This window comes from Leucoraja erinacea, chromosome 35 (assembly GCF_028641065.1).
Source record: "Leucoraja erinacea ecotype New England chromosome 35, Leri_hhj_1, whole genome shotgun sequence".
Lineage (NCBI taxonomy): Eukaryota > Metazoa > Chordata > Chondrichthyes > Rajiformes > Rajidae > Leucoraja > Leucoraja erinaceus.
This window is the reverse complement of record NC_073411.1, coordinates 12,903,131-12,908,676: the sequence shown is the minus strand read 5'-3', so window position 1 is coordinate 12,908,676 and position 5,546 is coordinate 12,903,131.

Below are 5,546 nucleotides of genomic sequence, written 5' to 3'. Positions count from 1 at the left end.
GATGCACACACACACACACACACACACACACACACACACACACACACACACACACACACTCACACTCACACTCACACTCACACTCACACACACACTAACACTAACACACAGATGCACTGACACACACACACACACACACACACACACACACACACACACACACACACCACACACACACACACACACACACACACACACACACACACACACACACACACACACACACACACACTGCTTGCTGTTCTCTCTGAACTTACAATAACCCTGTGAGTGTCCCTGGAGGACTCAGTAAAGAGACACGTCCAACAATAGTGATTAGCTTGTAGTTGACCTTTGGGCCACAGACCACTGCCCCGCAGAGATACCTGCCCAGTGCTGGTGTAGCCACGACAGGAGATCTCTCTTCCTCCCTCTCACAGGAAGGGCCTGTCTGTCAGGCTGTATAACATCTGGAGCTGTAAACCGCTGCAAGAGTCAATATGTAATTGTCATATGTACTGAAGCTTAAAAAATAAAATTCGTACTGATAGCCGCTCGATAGGACAGTAAACTCACCAGCCAACATAATAAACACACACAGTTCAATAAACGGTGGCACAGCGGTAGAGTTGCTGCCTCACAGCGGCAGAGACCCGGGTTCGATCCCGACTACGGGTGCTGTCTGTACGGAGTTTGTACGTTCTCCCCGTGACCTGTGTGGGTTTTTCTCCCAGATCTGCGGTTTCCTCCCACACTCCAAAGACGTGCAGGTTTGTAGGTTGCTTGGCATGTTTGGTGTATGTGTAAATTGTCGCTAGTGTGTGTAGGAGAGTGTTAGTTATTTTTTGACGTCCTCTGACTGAGCGAGGGCTATATGTATGTAGTGATGTTTGTATTTACTCTGCCTCAGAGGGCGGTGGAGGCCGGTTCTCTGGATACTTTCAAGAGAGAGCTAGATAGGGCTCTTAAAGATAGCGGAGTCGGGAGATACGGGGAGAAGACAGGAATGGGGCACTGATTGGGGATGATCACATTGAATGGTGGTGCTGGCTCGAAGGGCCGAATGGCCTCTACTCCTGCACCTATTGTCTATTGTCTATTATATATGAACCACTGTTGTTTGTTATACTATTCTTAGACCAATGTAAAGTACTTTGGCCAACCAGAGATGTTTTTTAAATGTGCTATAGAAATAAAACTGACGTGACTTGACTTGACTTGGTGTGCGGAGATCGCTGGTTGGCACGGACCCTGGCAGTGGGCCGAATGGCCTGTTTCCGCGCTGTAACTCTGGACTAAAAGTAAACTGTGAGTGGTTAACAAGATGTTCATCTGAGGGAGCGTGATGTTCCTGTTGCTGTAACCCTCTAGCCAACCTCGCACAACCAAACTATTCCTTCGTTCGTGAGTTCAAAGGCATTCTGCCTTTTTCATCTGCGGCCAAAACACGCAGAGGGAGAGAGGGAGAGTGAAAGGCTGCCGACAATTTAATGTGCGTCTTGCTTCTCGCTGCCGTCCGCAGAGCGGTATGACATGCCTCCGCTGTACAGAGACTTCTTGCATTCTTCCTTTTACAACCAATATCCTCCTGCCCTTATTGAGGACTGAATGAGGACTGAGCCTTCTGGTGCCTCTCCTCACAGTGGAAGATTTTGATTCTGTTGTGGGGGGGACATTCATAACAAAAGGATTTGAGCGTAGGAGCAGGGAGGTTCTACTGCAGTTGTACAGGGTCTTGGTGAGACCACACCTGGAGTATTGCATACAATTTTGGTCTCCTAATCTGAGGAAAGACATTCTTGCCATTGAGGGAGCACAGAGAAGGTTCACCAGACTGATTCATGGGATGTCAGGACTTTCATATGAAGAAAGACTGGATAGACTCGGCTTGTACTCGCTAGATTTTAGAAGATTGAGGGGGGGATCTTATAGAAAGGTACAAAATTCTTAAGGGGTTGGACAGGGCTAGATGCAGGAAGATTGTTCCCGATGTTGGGGAAGTCCAGAACAAGGGGTCACAGCTTAAGGATAAAGGGGAAGTATTTTAGGACCGAGATGAGAAAAATAAAATTCACACAGAGAGTGGTGAATCTATGGAATTCTCTGCCACAGAAGGTAGTTGAGGCCACACAGTTCATTGGCTATATTTAAGAGGGAGTTAGATGTGGCCCTTGTGGCTAAAGGGATCAGGGGGTATGGGGAGAAGGCAGGGACGGGATACTGAGTTGGATGATCAGCCATGATCATATTGAATGGCGGTGCAGGCTCGAAGGGCCGAATGGCCTCTACTCCTGCACCTATTGTCTATGTTTCATGTTGAATTCTATAATGTTTTGTGTCATTTTTCTTTTTATTAATTTTTCTATGGATGTACGGAAACTTAATTATATTTCTGTGTAAAGCACGTTTGTTTCAACGCGAGTTGATTTAAACGTGCTAAATAAATAAAACTTACTTACTTACTTATTGCAGGCTGGAAGCTGCCCAGACAGGGAGAGGCAGTGTACAGTCATACAGCCTAAACAAGGGTCTCGACCCGAAACGTCACACATTCCTTCTCTAGATACAAAAAGCTGGAGTAACTCAGCGTGACAGGCAGCATCTCTGGAGAGAAGGAGTGGGTGACGTTTCGGGTCGAGACCCTTCTTCCGACTCGACTCGAAACATGAATCAATCCTTCTCTCCAGAGATGCTGCCGGTCCCGCTGAGTTACTCCAGCTTTGTGTGTCTTTTCTTTGGTTTAAACCAGCATCTGCAGTTCCTTCCCCCGCGATCCTTCTCTCCAGAGATGCTGCATGTCTCGCTGAGTTACTCCAACATTTTTGTGTATCAATGATAGAGTTATGGACCTGTACAGCAAGTAAACAGGACCTTCGGCCCACCTTTCCCACATGGGCAAAATGGGCCGAATGGCCTGTTTACTTAGTTGGCATTCTGAGCTATTCTCATTTGCCTAAAAACTACTAATACTTTCCTCTAAATGTTTCCAGTACACATAAAAGTCCAGATGTCTTTTAAATGCCATAATTTTATCTACTGCTTCCTGTGGCAGTACGGACTTCCTGTTCCAGATACGGACTAACTTCATGCGTGAAAAAGTTGCTCCTAAAGTTCCTCTTAAATCTCCCTCCTCCGACCGTAAGTCTGTGCCCTCTAGTTTTGGAATCCTCTACCCCTGGGGGAAAAAGACTGTGAGCGTTCACTAAATGTGTGCCCCTCGTGATCTATTCCGCCTCAATAAGGTCACCCCTCACCCTCCTACGCTCCAAACAAAATAGGCAGCCTATTCAATCTCTCTGAGGTAGACAAAAGTGCTGGAGAAACTCAGCGGGTGCAGCAGCATCTATGGAGCGAAGGAAAAAGGCAACATTTCGGGCCGAAATCTTTCTTCAGACTATCCAATCTCTCCCTGGAGTTTAAGCCCACAAGCACAAGTTGTAATGTTCAAATGTTATAATACCTGCCACAACTACCTCCTCTGGCAGCCGGTTCCATATACCCACCCCCCCCCCCCCCCCCCCCCCCCCCCCCCCCCCCCTCTGTGTGAAAGCCAACCTGATCTCCCGGTGGCTCAGCACTTCAACTCCCCCTCCCATTCCGAATCCGACCTCTCTGTCCTGGGCCTCCACCATGGCCAGAGTTAGCAACACCGGAAATTGGAGGAGCAGCTCCTCGTATTCCGCCTGGGCAGTCTGCACCCTAGCGGCCGAATGGCCTCCTCCTGCACCTATTTTCTATGTTTCTCTGTTTCTATGACATCTTTTGCATTTCGTTGTCTCTGTACTGTACACTGACAATGACAATTAAATTGAATCTGAATCTGAATTGAATCTGATCTCTCCAAGAACAGGGTGACCAAAACTGGACACAGGACACCGAATGTGGTCTTGCCATTATCCTGTACTGCTGTAATGTCTCAACCCGACTGAGAAGAGATGGTCACATCATGAGTTCAATAGACAATGGGTGCAGGAGTAGGCCATTCGGCCCTTCGAGCCAGCACCGCCATTCAATGTGATCATGGCTGATCATCCCCAATAAGTTCCCCGTTCCTGCCTTCTCCCCATATCCCCTGACTCCGCTATTTAGAAGAGCCTTATCTAGCTCTCTCTTGAAAGTATCCAGAGAACCTGCCCTCTGAGGCAGAGAATTCCACAGACTCACAACCCTCTGTGAGAAAAAGTGTTTCCTCGTCTCTGTTCTAAATGGCTTACTCCTTATTCTTAAACTGTGTTGCCCCTGGTTCTGGACTCCCCCAACATCGGGAACATGTTTCCTGCCTCTAGCGTGTCCAAGTCCTTCACAGTCTTATATGTTTCATTGAGATCCAGTATAGACAATGTGGGCCGAAGGGCCTGTTCCTGTGCTGTACTGTTCTATGTTCTATGTCGAGGAAGCAACTACACAGAGTTCCAAGATAAACAAACTATAGGAGTCTCGACCTGAAACGTCACCTATTCCTTCTCTCCAGAGATGCTGCCTGCCCCGCTGAGTTACTCCAGCTTTTTTTTTTGTGTGTCTATCGTGAGTTATGGTTGTGTCAGGCAGACATTGACCAGTGACATTGTCCCATGGTGGCCTTCCAGTGTCCAGCTTTATATCATCAGTTCACACTGTTTAATTAAATACCTGTGCTGGGGCAGGCACGAGGTAATAAAAATGTGGCAGTAAAATTTAATTGGGAATGCCTGAAGCTGCTGGCATGGAAAATATTCCTTTACAGAGTGAGGGCCTGGGACTACTCAAGATGCACACTCCAGGGGACAGAGGCAATCACTGCTCCACACTGAGAGAGAGAGAGAGGCATGAAGGGCTGGGGGTGGGGGCTTATGGTGAGAGGGTCAAAGTTTACAGATACACAGAGGGTGTTTTTTTTCTCTCTTTACGTTGGAACTTTCATTGTATATTCAGAATTATAGAGTTACAGCAAAAGACAGAGACAAAAAGCTGGAGTAACTCAGCGGGTCAGGCAGCATCTCTGGAGAAAAGGAACAGGTGACGTTTCGGGTCGAGACCCTTCTTCAAAGGACAGAATGGGTCAAAATTCTCTGCCTCGGAGGGCGGTGGAGGCGGGTTCTCTGGGTGCTTTCAAGAGAGAGTTAGATAGGGCTCTTAAAAATAGCGGAGTCAGGGGATATGGGGAGAAGGGGGTACTGATTGGGGATGATCAGCCATGATCATATTGAATGGCGGTGCTGGCTTGAAGGGCCGAATGGCCTACTCCTGCACCTATTGTCTATTGTCCTGTCCAGCAGTTTGCAAGCACCACTTATCAAATTGCAACATTACCATCTGTGTCCACGCCTCACTTCACCCCCCCCCCCCCGCCCCCCCCCCACAGCGACCGGTGTTTACAGACACCACTTGTTCCCTCACCACAAATGTAGGACCCGCGCGGTCTCGGGGAGAACGTGCAAACTCCGCACAGACAGCACTCGAGGTCAGGATTGAACCCGGGTCTCTGGCGCTGTGAGGCAGCAGTTCTACCCGCTGCGTCCCGGGACCGGGTCAGTGTCCGTTCGGGCTGGCGGGGGCGAGGCTGGAGTGGTCAGTGGTCAGTGGTCTGG